The following is a 23,159-nucleotide window of genomic DNA, read 5'->3' on the forward strand; positions in this document are numbered from 1 at the left end:
TCCACCTTCTATCACTGGATCTCTTTCTAGTTCCACAGTTCTTCCCCTCTATGGTTCTATATCAAGAGCACCAGCATGCATAATACTCCTGAATCCTGCTTGAATTATCTCTCATGGTTGCCGGCACAAATTGGGGCGGGCTCCATAAACTCCCAGCACTCCCAGTGTCCTGTTGTTCAGTTCTTTCAATTGCAGCCCCTCGACTAATGGGTGGGAGAAGTAAACTATGAAGTTGTCCAATTCATTGTTTGTTGCCCTGTCTTATTTTACCCTGTTATTATGAAAAATGTGCATCTTTTTAAGCAGGGATAGGAAACCTGTGACCCTCCCAGATGTTACCGAATTGCAACTCCCAGCATCCCTGATCACTGGCCATACTGGTCAAGGCTCATGGTAGTTGAAGTCCAAGAACACATGGAGGCCTGGAGGCTCACCATCCCTGCTTTAAAGTGTTGATTTGAAATTCCAGCCTCTTGAGTAATATTTTATTCATTTTTTATTGAACTTCTTTGATTTGCATTCAACATACAAATTAAAATAATAGAGGAGGATGCTCATGGTTTGTGAAATATACCATGTTTAGGATGATCTAAAGAGCCTTCTCAATGATTCAGATGCTAAGTGAAAAGCAATAACAAGATTTGTTTTACAAAACAGCCCTTGAGCATACACCACACTTCAATTTGATAAACACTAAAGTATTGCATTCTGTAGTGACACCATTCATGCAGGTATATAATGAGGGTTAAATATCACATTTCTCAGGCTGTCTTTATATATTCATCACCATGTCTGCCATTATATGCTTCAGAGTAATAGCTTTCAAAGCAGAAAATACTATTTTATTTTTCAAACATATCACTTTCAATTGCCTTTTAACATATGCTTACCAGACATTCCCATTTCTTGGTGACAGTCCCTGGATTTAAAAATCTGTCCCCGGAATGTCCCCGGATTTCATTTAATGTCCCCGGATTTATATTTTAAGTGCTGTAGATTTATTAGTAGGGAATGAATGTTGTGTGATTGGTTCAACGGCACAAGACACATCATATGGGGACTTCCAGCGAAGCAAAATGGTGGGCGCCATGGCATTGAGCAGCTCCTGAAGCCAGCCAGAGCCAACTGCGCTACCAGGCTGGCTCCGGGCTGCTGAGACTGCTGCTGCCACCACCACTTGTGAGGGGGGACCAGGGACACCTGGAACGTCAACTGGGGGAACTGCTGGCACCCCCCCTTGACCCAAATTGAGCCGGGTGCGAGAGCGCCCGGCCGATTGCCCAGTGGCGCTCCAGGGCCAGGAAAACCCCAGAGCTGACACAGGGAGACATTGGAGAGGAGGAGGAGATGGAAGAGAGAGAAAGAGGAAGGAGCAAAAAGAGGGGAGCCCCAACCTTGCCATGCCACTGCCACCGCTGCCGCTGAGGAGGAGAGGTAGGAGAGCACTGGGAAGGCATGGACACGTGGCTGAGCCCAGGCCCGACCCGAACCTACTCCATGGCAGCTAGTGCTCCAAGAGAGTAGGCCGGGGCCCAGAGGAAGGCCACGCGACAGATGAGACCACAGAAGAGAAGGTATTACTTATTAATTTTTTTTAAAAAAATAACTTTTTTTAATAACTTCTTTTTTCATTTTTTTTTTTTAAAAAGGTGTCCCCGGATTCTTTGAAAAATATCTGGTAACTTTCTTTTAACCTGTCCTGTGCTGGGGAAAATGGTTTCCAGCCCCTGCCTTCATTAAGAATGTGGAGAGGCAGAAGTGAGGTTCTGGTTTGGATCTGCACTGGTGCCCACTGGTTTCACAATGTTCTCTCTCCGTTTGTCCGCAAAAGAAAATAATAATCTAGAAAAGCATTAGGAAGAATGCCGGATGGATTGCAATGCTGTGTTTGCACCATGCTGACCTTGCAGTTGCCTTCCTCCTCCCCAAATGAGCACCATCACAACCCTCCTGAGAACCCTCCACCATAACATGCCACCAGCTACTAGTGTTACTGGGTTCTAAGCTATGCAGGCTTGCAGTAAGCTCACCTTGCTCCCAGGTGTTTTGAAATCAACAACTGTTACAGACTTCAGTTGCCAAAATCTCCTTTACACAAGGAACTAACGGTAAACCCATAGTAGAGTGAAGTGAAACCTGTGCAAGGCGAGTTGGGGGCAGGGGCTACGGTGTTAAAATGTTTTCAAATTTTTAAAAGCAAGGACCTGAGGATGAGAGTCTGTTAACCTTTGCTTTTTTCAAAATGATCCTTCATTGCTAGTCATTGCTTCTTAGGTAGTTTCTAATATGTTACTTTCATCACTCTTCTCTCGCTTTATTCTGCCTCCATTTTTTATAAAAAGCCTTTTAGCAGAGACAAAAAGTTAATAGCCACTTACAAAGTCCATCAGCTGCTGAAGTGTCTTCTTAATAATAGCTTTAAAATTGTTAGTATTTCTCGCCTCATTTGGGGGGGGGGGGTTGCCTTTTCCATTTTTTTTTCTGGGGCATTGCTCCTAAAAAAATAAAAAATAAAAATGCAGTTGTAGGGAAAGGCTTTACTTCAAAACATCAAAATCAGTATATTTATTTTAAAAGTGAAGCCTCAGCTTTCCTTCCTTCAACTAGTGGCAATAGTAATTGAAACAGCAATTCATTTTCCCTTGTAGAACTGATGGGTGTGAATTGGGCCAATCAGCTCATCTTGCATAAATCTTTGCTGTTTCTTCTTCTTTTCTGTGTAATCTGAAACACAATTATACTTAGTTCAAATGCAACTAAATGTAACTTTAAAGTTGTGGAATGCCAAGGTAGGAAGGAATCACCTTTAACATTCAATTAATTACTTTTCTTTCCAAGAGCTACAAACTATTTATTTAGTTTTCTTCCCACTCAATCTCAAGGGTTGAGCATGGATTACGTTCTGAGTTTCAAGCTTTATTTAATTGAATCAGTGCATTAATTGAAGCTCAGCTGATCCTCACTGGTGCTAAGGAACTCATCTCACTCATTAGGTTACATCTGATTGAAATTGCAATGTAATGCAAATATTTCACTGTTTTATTTCATTACAGCTTGTTATAACTAGGTTGAAGCCTGCCACCTAAGGAAGTTTTTATTTTCTTGACTTCTAGCCACTGGTTATGTCAGTCACTAGATATTGAAGAATTTTCAGCGGGGGCAGGCAGAGAGTAAGTAGCAAGGACAGGAGAACATTGGGGTTTCAGCAGACGGCAAGAATCTAAATACCTTTTAAATCTATCAATCAATTTTTTATCCTTCCCTTCCTGCCAAAGAAGCTCCAGTCAATGAACAACAAAGCAACAAAACAATACTTTAAAAAAACTAATTAAAACATTAAAAACCTGTCTCACCTTTAATAAATATAAGGCAGTCAAGGGTTTTCCACTCTACCACCATTTAAGAAGTCTTGCTGCCCTTTCAGGTAGTGGCTTGGCTGCCCAGAATGGCCTGTTGGCACCACAGACATTCAGTCAAGCAGTTAAGCTCACCACAGGAAGCAACTGTGGTGTTTACTTGGCAAACAGAAACACAGATGCTATAATCCACACTATTTACAGTTGCTACGAGGCTTTACTCTCTGAGCCCAGAGAGGGTTTTAGTTTACAAAGTCCTTCCTTAGTCCACACAGCAAGTGCAAAGCCCGGTTGCTAAGTTCTGCAGCTGCCTTAGCTCTCTGAGTCCAGAAGTCTTGCAAGTTGTCCAGCATCCCTCAGACAAGCTCTTCACAAAGTATTCCATGCTTTCACAGGGTCATTCCATCAGTCTCCCATCTCCAACAGATTCTGCTGTGCTCCCCGACTATGAATGCTGTAACTGGAGTTCTTTTCTACCCAGTGGTACGTGCAGGTTTGCCCAGCAACACAGATAAGACAGCCGCAAAATGCTTGCAGCCGCACTTGGGGGCGGGGGGGGGGGGGACGATGACATTTCTGCCAACTCATTGTGAATTAATTATTTTTCTCACTTTTCATTTTCTTTTTTCCTCAAGAAAAATAGAGTATATATATATATATATATATATATATATATATATAACATAAACTATTTGTATATACAATATTATGTCATTTGTATCTGAGAAACTCATAACAGTCCTATAGCTCATTCTCCCTGAATATCTCACCTAAAACAGCTCACCTTTGTTTTGGAACAATGGGGAATTAAGCAAGTTCTTTCTCCATACTTTCTGCTCTCCTCTCTCTCTCTCTCTTTATATATATATTCTGTTTTACAATTTAAAATACTCATTTCACATCCTTAAGATATCAATGACTTCCGTTCTTCTCTTTCCATGGTTCATTTTACATATCAGAAATCCCTGCATATTTTACAAAAACTATACCATTCAGTATTCCATTATTGCATCCATCAAAACTTATTTATACTGTTGAATTTATCTTAATTCTGCCGGTGTTTTGAGCTGTACACAATTATTTCCCATATATTCAATAAACATTTTCCCTTTTAAAATAATTTATATTAAGTTTTTGGAAAAAATTATACATATAAAACAAAACCATTTCAAAAATTAAAATACAGAGTTCTTTCAAACCCCTAGACCTCCCTCCCTCCCTCCATGGGTTCCATCTTTAAGATTAAATTTACTGCATCTTTTACCCTTATCTATCTATTATATACCCCTTCATGGATCACTGCCTTGCTGTGGCGAAGGGGCTTGAAGAACTCAGAGAAGCTATGAGCTATGCCGTGCAGGGCCACCCAAGATGAACAGGTCATAGTGGAGAGTTTTGACCAAACGTGATCCACCTGGAGCAGGAACCGGCAAGCCACTCCAGTATCCCTGCCAAGAAAACTCCATGGACAAAGACAACAGGCATATAAAAGTTATGACGCTGGAAGATGAGCCCCTCAGGTTGGAAGGCATCCAACATGCTACTGGGGAAGAGCGGAGGACAAGTACAAGTAGATCCAGAGCTAATGAAGCGGCTGGGCCAAAGCCGAAAGGACGCTCAGTTGCGGATATGCCTGGAAGCGAAAGGAAACTCCAATGCTGTAAAGAAAAATATTGCATAGGAACCTGGAATGTAAGAACCATGAACCTGGGTAAGTTGGATGTGGTCAAAAATGAGATGGCAAGAATAAATATTGACATCCTGGGCATCAGTGAACTAAAATGGACGGGAATAGGTGAATTCAGTTCGGATGACCATCACATCTACTACTGTGGGCAAGAAACCCGTAAAAGAAATGGAGTGGCCCTCATAGTCAACAAAAGAGTGGCGAAAGCTGTACTGGAATACAATCTCAAAAATGATAGAATGATCTTGATACGAATCCAAGGCAGACCTTTTAACATCACAGTAATCCAAGTTTATGCACCAACTACTGGTGCTGAAGAAACTGAGATTGACCAATTCTATGAAGACTTACAAGACCTTATAGAAGTGACACCAAAGAAGGATGTTCTTCTCATTATAGGGGATTGGAATGCTAAAGTAGGGAATCAAGAGATAAAAGGAACAACTGGCAAGTTTGGCCTTAGAGATCAAAATGAAGCAGGGCAAAGGCTAATAGAGTTCTGTCAAGAGAACAAGCTGGTCATCACAAACACGCTTTTCCAACAACACAAGAGACGACTCTACACATGGACATCACCAGATGGGCAGCATCGAAATCAGATTGATTATATTCTCTGCAGCCAAAGATGGAGAAGCTCTATACAGTCAGCAAAAACAAGACCTGGAGCTGACTGTGGCTCAGATCATCAGCTTCTTATAGCAAAATTCAAGCTTAAACTGAAGAAAGTAGGAAAAACCACTGGGCCGGTAAGATACAATCTAAACCAAATCCCTTATGAATACACAGTAGACATGAGGAACAGGTTTAAGGATTTAGATTTGCTGGACAGAGTGCCTGAAGAACTATGGGTGGAGGCTCGCAACATTATACAGGAGGCAGCAACGAAAACCATCCTTTGCAAGAAAGCAAAGTGGCTGTCCAACGAGGCCTTACAAATAGCGGGGGAGAGAAGGCAAGCAAAATGCGAGGGAGATAGTGAAAGATACAGGAAATTGAATGCAGATTTCCAAAGAATAGCAAGGAGAGATAAGAAGGCCTTCTTAAATGAGCAATGCAAAGAAATAGAGGAAAACAACAGAATGGGAAGAACCAGAGATCTGTTCAAGAAAATTGGAGATATGAAAGGAACATTTCGTACAAAGATTACCATAATAAAGGACAAAAGTGGTAAGGGCCTAACAGAAGCAGAAGACATCATGAAGAGGTGGCAAGAATACACAGAGGAATTATACCAGAAGGATATGGACACCCCAGGTAGTGTGGTTGCTGACCTTGAGCCAGACATCCTGGAGAGTGAAGTCAAATGGGCCTTAGAAAGCACTGCAAATAACAAGGCCAGTGGAAGTGATGGTATTCCAGCTGAACTATTTAAAATTTTAAAAGATGATGCTGTTAAGGTGCTACACTCAATATGCCAGCAAGTTTGGAAAACTCAGCAGTGGCCAGAGGATTGGAGAAGATCAGTCTACATCCCAATCCCAAAGAAGGGCAGTGTCAAAGAATGCTCCAACTACCGCACAATTTCACTCACTTCACACGCTAGCAAGGTTATGCTTAAAATTCTACAAGGAAGGCTCAAGCAGTATGTGGACCGAGAACTCCCAGAAGTGCAAGCTGGATTTCGAAGGGGCAGAGGAACCAGAGACCAAATTGCAAACATGCGCTGGATTATGGAGAAAGCTAGAGAGTTCCAGAAAGACATCTACTTCTGCTTCATTGACTATGCAAAAGCCTTTGCCTGTGTCGACCACAGCAAACTATGGCAAGTTCTTAAAGACATGGGAGTGCCTGATCACCTCATCTGTCTCCTGAGAAATCTCTATGTGGGACAAGAAGCTACAGTTAGAACTGGATATGGAACAACTGATTGGTTCAAAATTGGGAAAGGAGTACGACAAGGCTGTATATTGTCTCCCTGCTTATTTAACTTATATGCAGAATTCATCATGCAAAAGGCTGGGCTGGATGAATCCCTAGCCGGAATTAAGATCGCCGGAAGAAATATCAACAACCTCAGATATGCAGATGACACAACCTTGATGGCAGAAAGTGAGGAGGAATTAAAGAACCTTTTAATGAGGGTGAAAGAGGAGAGCGCAAAATATGGTCTGAAGCTCAACATCAAAAAAACGAAGATCATGGCCACTGGTCCCATCACCTCCTGGCAAATAGAAGGGGAAGAAATGGAGGCAGTGAGAGATTTTACTTTCTTGGGCTCCATGATCACTGCAGATGGTGACAGCAGCCACAAAATTAAAAGACGCCTGCTCCTTGGGAGAAAGGCAATGGCAAACCTAGACAACATATTAAAAATCAGAGACATCACCTTGCCAACAAAGGTCCGTATAGTAAAAGCTATGGTTTTCCCAGTAGTGATGTATGGAAGTGAAAGCTGGACCATAAAGAAGGCTGATCGCCGAAGAATTGATGCTTTTGAATTATGGTGCTGGAGGAGACTCTTGAGAGTCCCATGGACTGCAAGAAGATCAAACCTATCCATTCTTAAGGAAATCAGCCCTGAGTGCTCACTGGAAGGACTGATCCTGAAGCTGAGGCTCCAATACTTTGGCCACCTCATGAGAAGAGAAGACTCCCTGGAAAAGACCCTGATGTTGGGAAAGATGGAGGACACAAGGAGAAGGGGACGACAGAGGACGAGATGGTTGGATAGTGTTCTTGAGGCTACCAGCATGAGTTTGAGCAGACTGCGGGAGGCAGTGGAAGACAGAAGTGCCTGGCGTGCTCTGGTCCATGGGGTCACGAAGAGTCGGACACGACTAAACGACTAAACAACAACAAAATCTATTATATAACCATAATTACCATTTTAAATTTCACATTACAAGTGTCTTTACATCCCTGACAAAGTTTTTAACGGTTTACAGTGGTCTTTTAAATAAATTACAAATTTACTCCAGTCTTTAGAAATGTCAGTTTTGTCATTTCCGCATACTCCATCAGTTTCACCTGCCATTCTTCTTTTGTTGATACTTCTCCTTCTTTCCATCTCTGGGCTAGTAGCATTCTCGCTGTCGTCATTGCATACATAAAAAGTTTTTTATCTTCTCTTGGGAACTCTTCACCTATTATACCTAGTAAAAAGGCTTCTGGTTTTTTGACAAATAATTTTTTTAATATTTTCTTTAACTCGTTATATATCATTTCTCAGAAAGCCTTTACCAACGTACATGTCCACCACATATAATAGAAAGTGCCCTCTTTCTCTTTACATTTCCAACACATTTTAGAATTTGTTTTGTACATTTTAGCAGTTTTCCCAATCTTTTTTAAACATATGTTCTTGTTCTCTTATTCTATATGTTAAGCCTGCAAGTTGTTCATATTCTATCAACTTACGTTGCCATTTTTCTTTGGTAGGGACCTCGCTTGTTTTCCATCTTCGGGCTAACGAAACACGGACCGCAGTATTAGCATACATAAATAACCTTTTCTGACACCTGGGAATTTCAGTCTGAATTATCCCCAACAGAAAGGACTCTATTTTTGGAGGGAAAGTACATTTAAACATTTTTTTTCAATTCATTATGGATCATTTACCAATACTCTTTTACCCTTTTACAAGTCCACCACATATGAAAGAATGTTCCCTCCACCTCTTTGCATCTACAACACTTACCTGATTCAGTCTTATACATCTTAGCAAGCCTACTCGGAGTTAAATGCCCCATGTCAATCATTTTCAAGTAGTTCTCCTTCAAAGAATAACATGCTGTAAACTTCAAGTCACTTTTCCAGAGTTTTCCCCAGAGGTTAAAATATATATTGTGTCCTATATCTACTGCCTGCCTTTTGTTTTCCAGTCTAATAACAGATTATACATTTTAGACAAAAGTTTCTCTTTGTTTTGTAGAAGTTCTTTTTTGAATTGTGAGCTTTGGTCCAAAAACCCATTTTTTTCCTATCTAATTTAAACATTTCGTGTAACTGATGATATTGTAACCAGTCCGTAACATGGCTCCTTACATTTTCCATTGATTTCAGATTGTGTCCCACAGCAATTCCCTGTAAGCTGCCCACTGTTTGTCCATATTAACTCTCTTAATAGTAATAGCCTCGACAGGAGATAGCCACAAAGGTGTTTTCCTTTCCAGCTTTTCTTAATACGGGCTGGTAACTGTTCCTGCACTGGCTGTTCCATGACATTGGCAAAGCTATGTCTTGAATCAGTGGCAAAGCTTTTTAGTATTGATTGACCTTGACCTCAGTTTTTATGGGTACTGGCTGACAAACCAATCTGCAGATCAGATCAAAACTACACCCATATGAAAACTTAATATAGCTCCAAAATAAACCCCTTCATCACCTGCTATGAGCATCCATCATGACAGTGTGTAGACTTGGTCCAACTGTTAGCTATATCAGACTTTGCCAAGACTTGGAGCTTACACTGTTTGTGACATCATGAATGATATCAGGATGTTGTTATGTTTGCATTCAACCAAGCTGTTTCCATGCCAACAGCAGTTGCCAATAAACTGCTGCAAGGAGGTAACCATCAGCCTGACAACTAGTTCAAGGTTTAATTTTGTTTTCATAACCTAAGCTTGAAGAGTGGTTATGTATATATATAACTTGAAAGCTGGCTTCTAGTACTTAAAATCAAAACACAGTGATCCGGTGGAACAAGGTGATCCAAAGAATGGTCTCACTTGCTGTGAGTAGGCTCAAATGTGATCCAGTTTCACAAACAGAATCTATCGTAGTAATAGTGTTTATATTCATGATAGCTCCTTGACTATACAGTACATCCTGTTCTGAAGATTTATTAATTATTTTTTTACTCATACCGGTTCTTTGTTTTAAGTGAATGTCCCTATAATATGAAAGCCCATGGATCATAATAATATTTTTGACGTGGTTTATTCTTGCATCTCACTGCATGGTTTAATGCACTTGCTTCGATGGGAAAATTCGGCTTAACACTTTGTCAATATTCTAACTCATCTGAAACCAAGGTTATTCTAGGACCAAAATACCTGGGATTAAAGAGGAGGTTCATGTGCTTATAGACTGACACGTTCTCTAAAAAGCACAGTAATTACAAATTAAGTTCCCCCGGCTTAACAGAAGCAGAAAATAGATTATGCAGACTCACATATTGTGCTTGCTTATAACTTAGCTCCAGTACATCCCCATGTTTTATTGGTCTTTCAGTGCCAGTTCTTTCACTGAAGATTAGGATCCCGTGAGGGCAGTAGCTAATGAGCTGCATAATGGTCCCCTGCTTTCTCTTTATGTTGGATAACATAGAATAGTGATGTCCTAGTGATGATGAGTGGTATGGGGTGGGGAGTGGTTGATGAATTGAAGGTGTATGGAGCCAAGAGAGGGTTGTCGCACTCAGGTCCTGTTCATAGGCTTCCCATAGGCATCTGGTTGATCCCTGTGAGAACAGTTTGCTGGACTAGATGGGCCTTCAGACTGATCCAGCATAGCTCTTCTTATGTTCTCTGAGAGTCACAAACGTTGGAGAAAATAATAATTTCATAAAACTGTATTTTCATTATTCCATTTTCTCTTGAGTCTGTGACCTAGATAAACTAAAAGGGCCTGTACCTGCCTTTTACAGTACAGAATGAGCTGCTTTTAGGTACTGTACATAGTGAATGTCTAATCCAGAACACTGAGAAAAATAAACTGTTAGACTCTATGATGGCCATTGTAAGCATGAAAAGAGAATCAGCTAGACATGGCAATTGTGATTATTCTTGAATTGTTTTGTAGACAGATGAAAGAGGACATTGGGGGGACATGTAATGAACAGGAAAATTAGTCAAAGTCTTAATAAAGAAAGACACTGAAAAATGGTTATATGTAGTCACATGATATTACGATGAGGGCTGATCTGAAGAACCAAATGATTTTGATTGGTTCAGGATGATGGCATTGGGTTGCAAGTATTAAGTTTGTTGTGATCCTTTGATTGGTGAATAGAAATGACACGTGTATTCTGGAAATGTATTTTTAAAAATTGCTTTGTATGTGGTTCTTCGCAGCCTCCTCCTTATTTTTTGAGGCTGTCCCTGTGCACATTTGCATTTCAATAAAGACCTATCTTTTCACTTGGAGCTTGCATCCTTTTCTTCTGGGTTTCTGTGAGTGTACGCTCCAGTCTGGAAACCCTCTTTTTAAATTTCTCCAACGCAAGTCAGGGGGCATACAGTGATAGAACTAGTCCATACTTTGAGAAAACATACTTAGGCTATACATATTCACAGATAATAAAAAACTAATCATTCAGGAAAGATTTTAAAGTCTTGGTTTAAGAGTCATATATGTTGCTATTACTCAGTAAATGTGGCATCTTTTCTAGGGTTGGAAAAGACTACTGTACAATCTTTGCCTCAAAAGCAAAACAATATCCAAACTTTCAGTGGTGTGGAGGATCAAAGGAATTGGACCACGTTGCGGTTTATTTCTGCCTAGAACTTGACTTCTGCAACTTGATCTTACAGAAGGCTGGTTACTGAATATCAACAGATGCTACGTGGCAGATCTGAGCATATCGGTGCATTTTGTGCATCCCACGCTGTACCTGCACTGTACAACATCTAGACAACAGTTCTCAATATAGCATTAAAAGCATTGACAAAAGCTGTAGCTATGTTTGCTTCAATAATGCTTGTATAGGTGGCCCAGTTCTTCAGGGGTTGAGTTGTATAAGCTTCATCTGCTGCTTTGTGTATATAATTAGGCTATATTGATGCCTATTTGTCCAGCCCTCAGTTGCTTTAAATCTCTGTAGTCTTCTATACCATCTATCCTTTTAAAGTGTTTTTCTCCTTTCTTCAAACTGCCTACTGTCCCATTGTCAAGCTTATCTTTTATTTCCCAGCTACATTCGTAACCATTGAAGTATCATCAGCGGTGTATTTCCTTCCAAATCTACATTTAAACTTTGTTTAAACTGAACATGCTGTGCCTTAAATTCCAGTTCTAAATGCCCTATCCAGGTATTAAAGCTGCATTGAGGTGTTTTGTACTTAGATAATTGATAGCTTAAGTTCCTGGCTGCCTTCATACATGCTGTTTCTATGGGTTCATTTCAAGGTAAGGCCTCGTCAGCGCGAGTAATTCTAGGTTTGTTAGCTGAAAGCAAAACTGAATGTAATTCATCTTTTATTGTTGTGCGGTGTATTTTTATCTTCCTCCTCCAAAACGATTCACACAGTTCCAGGTATTTCAATTCAACTGAGAACTGTATGTAGTTGTTTAGGAGGGTGCCATGGGGTCTCTCTGTTTTCTTAAGTCTCCTGGGTCACCTTAGCAAAATGGAACACAAGGCAAACAGTTTGAATAGCAGTAGCAATTTCCCTAATTAAAGAAATAGCTAGAGTTGTCATATCCACGTGCCGTAGCTGTATGAAATGAGCTGGAAAGCATTAATTCTTTTACAAATTGGCTGACTAAAGTCAGGCTGTTTTGTTGCATTAGACGATACATCACCATATTCATAGCCTACACATGGCAACCATTTAGATTTGGCTTTTATGGAAGTTAAGCATTACTCACTGCCTTTGCTAAATAATTGATGCCCAAGATGTCGATCTGCCTAGCAATTTAATTCAGCAAGGTTTCCAACTCTAAATAAAAAAAAAAAAGGTGAGTCAGGCCAGTTCAAAGACTTGGTTCAGATTCAAAGTTCTGTGAATGGAGGAGAACAGTTTATAGCACTGTTTTAGAGATTCTTAAGAGCTTGCACAAGAGGACAGACATCACTATAACAGGTAGATTTTGCAGCATTTCTCATTGTTTCAATTGCATAGGTTCTTGTGAGAATGGAATAAAATCCTTGCAGAGTTTAGTTGTACTTGCACTGTGCTGTAATGCAGGGAGTAAAACAGCCCTTCCATTTGTGGAAAAAGACATTTTCTGCACCTTTTGCTTTCATTACATAGTATGTGACTCCTTGCTACCAGGGAATGGATGGCAGCCCACAAGGGGCCGCAACCGCTGACCACCCAATGCAGCCACTTTCCACACCTGAGTTTTACAGCATCACACTTCTTCTGCCCCAATCTGACATAAAAGTTGTCATGCGACTTAACTTACTTGTGTTTTCTTATCAATACTCTGAATTCAACTTTTACCAAATGGTAACCATACACCAAGAGTTTGTGGTAGGTGGTTAAGAGGGGCTGGCCTGTTGGTGAACGCATTTTCTGGGACCCCTGGACCCATGTGGATGCTTTTTAGGCTCCAGCAATGACCCTTTATATCTCCCCAGACTTTTACCCTCACATATATATTTTTAACTCTCTGCTGAATACCACCTCTGCTGAATACCACCACTGAAAATGGCATTACTACATTTATTAGTTGTTGGAATTTGCTCTGGAAATTATGAGTTGAATAATATATTTCAAATAAAATAAATACCGGTATTCACCATTGACAACATTGCATAATTTGGCTTGACAACCTAATTAATGACTAATTTGATTTAATGACTTCATAATGTGGAACAAAGGGGGAACATGGCGTGGCTTTTCCATGGCAGCTCAGCTGTTCTATAAAGCACCGTTCTGTCCACTGAAGACTTTCAAAATGATTTGCTCATGCCTAGTATTCCATATATATTGTAGTACATATTCAACAATATTTTTCACAACATTGTATGATTCCTGTATGCGTCCCACTGGGGGGGGGGGTGAGGAGGGAAATACTAACAGAAGAGGGAGAAATGAGGCACTTTTGTGAGGGCAGCAAATAAAGGTCACTGTAACTTCACATAAACAAGGCTTTTAAACCAGCAGCTTCTCACATACTTTGATTATTTTTTAACTGCAAATTTTATTAATATTGTTCAAGAGAAGGCACTGCAATTCTGATTTATGTGACAGAAGACGGGGAGCAATCTTTTTCAGTAGCTTTAGCTTTGACATGCACTTATCTGCATGGTAAGCCTTAATAAATCCTGAGTGCCTAGTTGTTTATATCAAGCATTGTTTCCCGAACTAAAGTAAATAACACAAATGGTCTCCAATAGATTGACTGCCCACAGAGGAATCTAACCTTTAAGATGATGTGTGGGGGAAAAGTGGTCATTTGGCAGGAAAAATTCCCTGCAGACGAAAGATGCCAGTATTAGCAAATGAATCCAAATGTTCAACAGATGGTAAACTGAATAGGGTACAGCTGGAATTTTAGTTCTTGTCTGGGGGAGGTGGGAACATAGAGGCAAAAATGCAAAGGAGGAATAATAACAAAGTTATCTTGAAACAATGGTGAAACAAGGTCACACTAAATCATATTAATAAGGAAGGTAACAGTACTCCACTGGATTAATTTGGTTTTCAAATTATGGTATGACCTTTGGGCATCACGTATGGCATTCTAACACTTTGTTACAAGTTAGATTTCTCTCCAGTAAATTGTCTCAAAATTATGTTTGCATGAATATGTATTTTATATTCCTACATGCATACAAAACCCCAGATAGCAAAACATATACAAGCAGTTACATTGGTTTGCCCTTTGAATCTGGAGCATGTAATATTAAATTTACCCTTGCTTTCAACTTAGGATTTACTAAATGATTTTAAATACATCAACAATAAATATCAACATGGAATTTTAAATGGAGCAGGAAAATGTTAATCACTAAAAATATATGCCACCAGCCCACTTTTTCTTACTATTGCTCTCTACTGCTTAATGTCACATCCTTCATTGGTGGGAACCAGTTTTCAGTAAATATAAATTGTAATTAGTAGGCACATTACTTTGTTATTTTAATTGGGATTGAAACATAGTGTCCAAGATGCTCCTTCATTTCCTTTTAACAATGACTCGTTTCTTGTAAATTATATGTTTTTGGGTAGTTTTTTGGGGTTGTTTTTTTTTACAATTCCTTTAGTAGATCAGAGATTTTGTAATTTAATGCTATTTAAATATGATGTATTTCCTGTATTTTTCCTGCTGAAGGTTTTCACTCTCTTCAAACAGGAACAACTTGCAGCAAGTACAGGTACAGGAAACAAACAAACAAACAATATGTTGTGCCTTTAAAAGCTGTGTAGCTAATGCAAATTAAACAAGGCAAGCCTTTTCTAGTATGAAAATACTAGAATACTATATGGAATACTAGAATACTATATGGAAAGCTTCACCAGTTGGGATTATGTCTGTCAAACATCTTATTACCTCTGTGAGGTCCCTGATTTACCTTTGGACCTTATACCTTAGCACAGCAGCTTGTAACGTTCTGATTGCTGGAGGTGGGAATGCTAGTTTGTTTTGCAAAAGGACAAACTTGAACTAGTTCCTTTTTGGACAGGATGAAACTAGTTCTTTTTTAAAATGAACTTTCCCGCCACATGGTCAACTGAAGCTTCTTTGATTTACAGCTCTAACTTTAATTACACCTAGTGAATACTATCCATTTCAGTGCAAGCCCCTTTCAGTAACTGTTTTCAGAATCTGAAGAAGCCTGAAATTGCATGGTCTCAGCGCAGGGCAGCAGATACCATCATTGGAGGCAGTGCAGGAGCTTCATGCTCCAGCACCGGGGGGGGGGGGGAGCAGGCAGGAGCGGGGCTGGTGTGCGTCTCATGGGCGGGGCGCGCCACCTGCAGGGGCGGGGTGCCCAGCGCAGGCAGGGGATGCAGCCACAATGGCACCCTGGGGATTGCACTGCCGGGTGTGATGAGCTCCCCCCGCACTCCTCTTTCTCTGCCAGTGATTGGAGGGAAGCAGCTTGCAAAGCAAGGCCCCATATTCTGAATGATGGCAGGTGCACTTATGCAATCAAGGAAGAGGAGGAAGGAAGTTCACTGCTCTCTGTGCCAACTCCTCAAATCGGGGGTGGGTGGGTGCCATAACCTAGTTCTTCAGCAATCCTGGTTCCAGTCTGCTTTGTTGCTTCATTTCTAAAAACTCAGCTCCCCATTGTTAGGAAAATGCCAGGGAACTGTGTCTTTCCCTCCGAAGCAGCCCTCGGGATGATTCATCACTCTTCTGTCCCGAGTTGCTACTGCGACATATATCTGAAGATATATGCACACACAAACATAGCCGAGTTCAAAGCAGAAGCTGGACTTGAGGTGTAGAATACTAAGCTAATTTATTATGTACAAGATCAAGTGTTACAGAACAAAGAAATCATGGCTCTTCTCTCCTTCTCGTCCGAGACAGAACAGAAAATGCAAAAGCATAACATAACGGAACAGTCTAACTCAACTTATGTTCTCATGACTCCAACAGTGTGGAATGTCAACACAGACATGTGATGAAAACAATCACACATCAGCAGTGGGAAGGAATGAAATCCCAACACCCATATGTACTTGCTTATACTCCTTCTGTAGCTCTGATTGTTCAACACCACTTTCTCTGCCCCGCTGAAAACTCTTAAATACCCCATCATGGCCATGACAGCCTTCTTTAAAACAATCCTTGGTAAGAACTGAAAACAGAAAGACATGCTGAAGCTTTAAAAAAAATTCAGCATTTCTCGGTGAGGAAAAAGTTGCATCCTCTTTTTCTTACCTAGAAGCTACAAGTTGGATATGGAGGCATCAGCCCTCCCTCAATTAGGTGTCTACTAAGCAACTGGTAGTCAGACAAAACTTCTGAAATTGGGCCCCCCGTTTAATTTATGGAAAATACTTCTATGTACCCAAAGTGCTGGTTTCTTAAACAACATAAAAATACACGAAACTAGTGAAGATTCAGGACACCTCAACTCTAAATACCCTTGTCTGGACTTTTTGGAGGAAGCTTGAAGTTCCTGTCAGTGACTCTTATAACTCAGCTATAAATATTTGGCAAGAAGAAAGTGTTGCAAGGCCTAGATGAACTCTGACAGAAGAGGAACATAAGTTACAACCCATCTATTGCTAGATGAAATGCTGTTTGATGGCTTCCTTCCCAGTAGAAAGCCTTATAAATATATAGCCAGAATGAGAAGATACTGCCCTAGAAGTCAGTACTAAACTTGTGTGCAGAGACCATTGAGCTTTACAAGTGAATCTATAGTTCAAACTAATATAATCTTCAGAGTCTTGAACGTATAAAAAGGTATGGTGCTGAAAGGAGAATCATTTAGTGTTACCATCACATTCTGTACTTCACTTTTTTCCGGGGACTAAAGCACGTATTAGGATCAAAACACGTATATCAACCATCACTTTCACCTAACATGTGCAGAACTTCCAGTCACTTGTCATGTAGCTGCATCCCCTGGACAGGGGGGCCCTGAAAAATATATTGGTGGTTCTTCCCCTGAAAAAGTAGTCTGAAACTTCTGGGTTGGCATGAGGGAAGGGGATTCTTGTGCCTTTAACAGTTGCATGACAAGCATAAGTCAACGAGTTAAGCCTTTACTAGCATTTACGGGAAAAGTTTAACCACGACTGTAACACTCTAATTATGTGCTATGCCATCCCTGCCCCCAAGGCAGCCATGCTGCTGGTGGTTTTTGTTTTTTGCCATTAAAAGTTTTGTGGTTTTGTTGTTTTAATGCAAGTTGTTTTAACTGTGACATTTTTGTAAGTCCTCCTAGGACTATCTGGTGAAGGGGGGCTGTAAGTACAGCTAATAAACAAACGTTAATGGTGTCCTGAGTGAAGTAGTAGTTATAATTTCTGTTCTGAATCTGTGCCACTTAACTTCAGCGCATAACCCACAAGTTTTTAAATTATACAAAGGAGAGAGAAAATCTATTTAATCTCTGCAACAACCATTACTCTATAAATATCCTCCTCTTATTTGACTTATTTTCTTAATTAACTTCATGTATATATGTCTTAACGCACAGTTCAAGTGAGCATAATAAATCATTCACTCAAATCCGCAATTGGTACAATGAATGTTAATACAACCATTTATTGCAATGAATAATTGCTCTGTTCCAGAAATCTATGCAGAGGTTATGCCTTCAGCTTCACGTATCTCTGGAAGTTCTCTCCCGTGCAAAAGGTCCTCTTGGAAATGGGGGCAGAAAACTAAAGAGCAGACCAGGGAAGAAGTGAATTGTCTTGTGTGTGAGAGAGAGAATTTGTCCCCCAAAAGCACAATGTTTACTAACTTCCCAATATACAAGCAGCAGAATTAAAATTAGAATTTCTATTGATGTGCGGCCTGAAGTGAGATTCAGCAGAAGTACGAGGTTCCTTCTCATCTGATGAATGTTATGAAAAGTGCAAAGATAAGGCTGCAAAGTGCAAGGCCTGTGGAATGCCCTCCCTTCCAAGGTGTGCCTGACCTAGTCAGCCTATGCATCATCTAATTGTATGCCCCCCCATGGGGAAATACCCGAGTCACGTGACAAGACAATAGCAAATGCTAAGCTCTTGATGCAGTCTCACATTTCTGCCTCTATGCATGCTATGTTTGTCAGTCTCCACATGGGGTAAGCAAATGCTAGGAGTTTTTTTAAATTAAATTATTTTTCAAATATATCCATTGTTTTTCAGCCAAAGTGACATGCAATCATAAAAGACAAAATATAATCAAAAACAATAAGGAATCAACAGCTTGCTATGCAGAAGAGAGCACAATCAGCTACAAGATCAGGCAGCAAAACCCATAATCTGGTATTAAAAGCCTGCTGAAACAAGATGGCATTCACATTTTTCTACTCGTTAAGAATTAAATGGTTAGTGGAGAATCGGAAGAGAAAGAGTTCTAGAGCAAGGGTGAGGAATATTTTTTAGCCTGAGAACTGTTGTGCCTTTTGGGGCAATTAAAAAATAATAATTGAAGGGGCACATGCCATTGGTTGGCAGGGCCAGATACAAAAATGCGCAGAGCAATGAATGTTATCATTTTTCTGGTAGGCTAGCGTCTTCACAGTCACACTCACTTCCTTGTCCTCTATCCAGGTGAGCAAGAAGCTTTATCAGAGTTCCAGGCACAATTCAGCCAGGCAAGGCAGTTTGCTTCAAGAGGGTGCATCTTGCCCACGGGCAAGATAAAGAAGCCCTGGGCCTGAGGTTCCCCATCTGTGTTTTAGAGTTTAGACACCACAACCAAAAAGGCCCTGTGCCACATCCACACCAGCCATACGTCATATGTTGGTGAAACGCAGAGCCTCTCTAAAATGGTTGCAGTAGGCTGCAAGCTACTCTCCCAGTTTCAGCCCAACCTGCCATAGGCTTTAAATACCATTGGACAGCTCTGTTGTTGTAAATCACCTAGCCGTGGTCCCTTCCAACTTGCAATATTGAGGTAGCGAGCTGCATTTGCTTTGAAGTGTGCATTAGCGATGTTATTTTTTTAAAAAGCGATTTCAATTAAATAAGAATGACTTTATGTCGGATTCTCAGTTTCTTTAGAAGTAAATTAACATACACTCATAAAAATTGTGTTGCAAGCCATTTTTCATAGTTAACAGTGTACAATATGCATGCATAGGGTTGTAACCTTCCATTTGTATTTCTTCAGCTCTATCTCCCCCACTCCTTGACATTTTTTGTTAGGGCAGATATTCCTGCAGGAAATGTCTACCTTTTTCTTGCTAATGAAATGGCCCTCTGCTAACACAGCGTTGATGGTTCTGCATGGACTCTCTGATCCCCCTTTAAAATTGCCCATATTTTAAGAACATTTACAAACAAGGGGTGGTGGTGGTGAGTTCTTTAAAGAGCAGAGCTGCAGTTATGGTTCCTGGAGGTGTTATTATCCAGGTAGCAGACTATGATAGAGTTGATGTGGTACTGCAGCAAAAGAGGTAAAATGAACCCATGGTTATATTTTTGAAATATGACTTTGGAAATTTGGAGTTTCTTCCTAGCTTCTGTGTGATCATAAGCAAGCTACAAATGACCTAGTTTAAAGAATCTTCGACTAGTTGTGGGTGCTCAGTGCATTTGAAAATTTCATTCCCTGCCATCTTCTTTTATAGCAGAGATAGGCAATTTCTAAGCCTTTGTCTTCGCAAACCTGCGTACAGAAAAGAACTGGATGTTATTCTCAAAACAATCGTTATTTTTGCCACCACTGTGAAATTCAAGAGAAACTTCACCAATTTACAGTTTTATTCATCTTATTTTCCTTTTATGGGCATTCTGGAAACACATGAATGGCCGACATGTGGTGGTAGCACTAAATAACATGATGTTTATAGGTTAACCTTACATTGGTGATAAACTCCTACAGATTTAGCATGAAATCGCCAGAAAAGTGTCATCTTAATACAAAAGTATAAAAGTACAAATAATTAAAAAATGACAACAGAGGAGACACTGAACATAAGAGATGAAAACACGAAGTTACAGGAATCCAAGTGGCAATAAAACAGAAGTGATTATTTAAGCTTAAACATATGCTTGGACACAGTGGGCTCATCCACACTTCTGCTTGTCCCTAGAAAGCATGGGACTGAGCTGTTTTCTGCTAAACACATGCTTTCTAGGCATGGGTCCAAGTGCCTTTCCCCTTGCCCCACTCATTTCCCATGAAAACCCACTCTTTAGTGCTAGGTTGGAGCCAACGTTAAGCTGGAGAAAATATGAATTGCTGTTGGCTCCAACTGGGGGAAAACAGGGGGACAAGAGGAAGTGTGGATATTCCCAGAGCTTTAAAGCTTGGACCTGTGCTTAGAAACGTGGCACAACATCAGATCAGAATTCTAAACCAGGTAGGAAGCCTTGACAAGTAGAGAAGACTCCATGGATCAGACATTATTCCTCCAGCTTAGGAAGAGGGTCAGGGGACAGTCCTAACTCTCTTGTCTCTGCTTCCCTTCACCACATAATTCCCCCTATCCCCATTAATCACTGGAAAACAAGGAAGGGATTTATCTTACCCCATTATTGCCCTTTGGTTCTTCCAACACCTGCTTTACCAGAAAGTATATCATTTTAACTGGAGCAGAAAACATTAATAAGATTTATTCGTGTATTAATTGTTGAGTTAGTCACAAAGTTTTGATCAGGGCTGTCCAGTATGAAAGGTTTTTCGGTTGTTGCTGCTGTTGCTGCTGTTAAGTTATGCAGGCGTGTGTCCCCACCCCTCCCTCCAGGCATATAAATTTTGTTCTTTTGGCCAGTCAAGAACATTTTCTCACAATCATGAATGCAGATTAGCATTACCTCAACATACTTCATCATGCATTTTAAATATGTGCTAGTGATTAGAGACTCAAAATGCATGTGGCGCCTCAGGCATCTGCTGAAAGGGAGGGAAAGAGGAGGGGCAACTGCAAAGCCACCAGCTCAGAAGTGAGGGAGATAAAACAGTAGAGCACCCAAGGAAAGGCAATCATTCTGCCATAACTATTGTACCTACGTCAAAAGCATTTACTATATATACCCTATAACAGCTGCAACAATGTCATCAACACAGACCAAACAACCTGAAAACTAGTTTTAACTGGTGGGATGGTGGCACAGGAGTCAAGTGCCCAACCAGACGAGCAACTCAGGAGCCCACCTGAGGATGTGAATGTTAATTTGAAATATATTGGTTATATCTCTTTCATCAAATTAAAATAACACTCACACCCACAGTCCATCACCAGAAATGCAATCTTGTCCTTCTGTGCTCATGCATACAGTTTTCTGACGTTACCACTGAAAATTCAAGCAAGGGATTTCAGCGTTTGGCATGCTTACTGAGTACCTGGAACCATTTTGTTGTGTCCAGCAATCAGTCATAATCACTCAAGGTGTTCAAATATTGGGCTAATATAAGTCACTAGACTTGTGCATTGTGGCTATAGAGTACAGGAGAATTTTCGTTGTGGCAATAGCAACTGAGTTTTCCATGATTAAAGACTGTGGAAGGATTGCCTAATTCAGTAGCTCCAGTCACACACTGTCTCTCTCAGCAAAGCTTCCTGTTCATGAAGATCGCAATGCAGAATGCTCCCCCAAACCCTTTTTCACCCAGGCTTTAGTGTTGATGAATTCTGCCACCCCTTCTGCCACCAAATGCCACTTTGTCAAGAGCTAGCGCAGCATAGTTACAGGAGAGCAACCCTGTCCTCTAATAAACCAGGCAGAGAGGGGTGCTTCCACTACAACTGGCCCTGGCCTTAGTTCTGATTACTCTCTAAAACTATTATTGTTAAGTGGCTGAATGTCTAATAAAGATCAGCAGAAGGATTGAGAACAGGATCACTTCCTCCTCCTTAGGCAGAGTTTTAGCCTATTCTTTAAATTGTTTTAAAAACAACAACACAAAACCTCTAATAACAAAATACAACATTCTTACATTCTTAGAACAACTTTCTAATAAGATTGTATCATTACGATGTCAGTATCCCCAAAATGTAATTCACACATTTTGTTATTTCTGCACTATCTGGTTCATTAAGAGCTGCATGTGATTGATAGACACTGACTTTTTTCATTCAGTTCAGTAACCCACAACATTTAGTCAACCATGCCTGAAATGAGATAAAACATTTGTTTCAATCTTTTAACACTCCCCATACTTCGAACAACAAAACATAATGACTATTGGTTCCAAAATTTAGCCGTAAATTAACGGAAATTAAATAAAACACCACTTTTACTGAGGAATAAATAATCCTCTGACTTTTCTTATCCCATCTAAATTGGGTGATCATTTTCTACAAACTTCTCAAAATTATATATTGCATTATGTTAGGATTAATGTAGGTCAAAGGGAAAATACATTTAAATGCCCATGATCTAGCACATTACAAATATTATCACATTCTCGAAACACAGAGATTATCTGCCGGGCACTTTGGATGCAGTAAAATGAATCCCATTTTGGACTACGGGTAGGACAAGTCAGATGTAAAAAATGAGATGAGTGGCACTCCTTTTACACATTCTATGAAAACATGGGCCTGCAAGTAGGTCTGTGTGTAATGTCCCATTTCCTTACCTCTTTAAAAACATGGTTTCGAAATGTGCAGAGAGAATCCTATACACACACAGTTTATGTCTTGCTGGTGTTCTGTCCTTAGAAACAACATGGTAGAACTGCCAGAGTGCTCCCATTCACCTCTTGTCCATTTAGCCTATGCACTTTGAATACGGAAAGAAGGTTAAAGATCCCACCATGTTGGGATGCTGCCGGGGAGACGGGGACATCAGGCAGGCCCCCAGCCACCAGCCGGATGAACTCCGGTCTCCCTTGGAGCAACATCAATCAGCGACTCATAGTTTCAGAAG

General features: G+C 40.4%; 1 protein-coding gene and 2 long non-coding RNA genes across 4 annotated transcripts in view; 1 reads left to right on the forward strand and 2 right to left on the reverse strand.

The window, feature by feature from the left end:
- Positions 1 to 522: 522 nt before the first annotated feature.
- On the reverse strand, positions 523 to 9,471 carry LOC308475902. Of its 2 annotated transcripts, XR_013985511.1 has the most exons (5): positions 9,368 to 9,471; positions 8,681 to 8,756; positions 8,011 to 8,541; positions 3,354 to 3,450; positions 523 to 2,495 (listed from the first exon to the last, which is right to left on the reverse strand). It is a non-coding gene; the product is annotated as an uncharacterized lncRNA (long non-coding RNA). The 2 variants fall into 2 exon arrangements; XR_013985512.1 differs by lacking the exons at positions 523 to 2,495; positions 3,354 to 3,450 and having other exon boundaries at positions 7,554 to 8,541; positions 9,368 to 9,469.
- A 51-nt stretch (positions 9,472 to 9,522) lies between these two features.
- LOC308475880 lies at positions 9,523 to 11,658 on the forward strand. The gene is made up of 2 exons (XR_013985473.1): positions 9,523 to 9,718; positions 11,378 to 11,658. It is a non-coding gene; the product is annotated as an uncharacterized lncRNA (long non-coding RNA).
- A 7,712-nt stretch (positions 11,659 to 19,370) lies between these two features.
- Positions 19,371 to 23,159, reverse strand: part of LOC308475852 (uncharacterized protein) — a 190,017-nt gene continuing 186,228 nt past the window's right edge. The window contains exon 8 of the mRNA XM_081003323.1: positions 19,371 to 19,950. The gene's annotated coding sequence lies outside the window, so the exon portion shown is untranslated. The remainder of the gene's footprint in view (positions 19,951 to 23,159) is intronic.

This window comes from Podarcis pityusensis (assembly GCF_964106645.2).
Source record: "Podarcis pityusensis genome assembly, chromosome: 4".
NCBI classification, from domain to species: Eukaryota; Metazoa; Chordata; class Lepidosauria; order Squamata; family Lacertidae; genus Podarcis; species Podarcis pityusensis.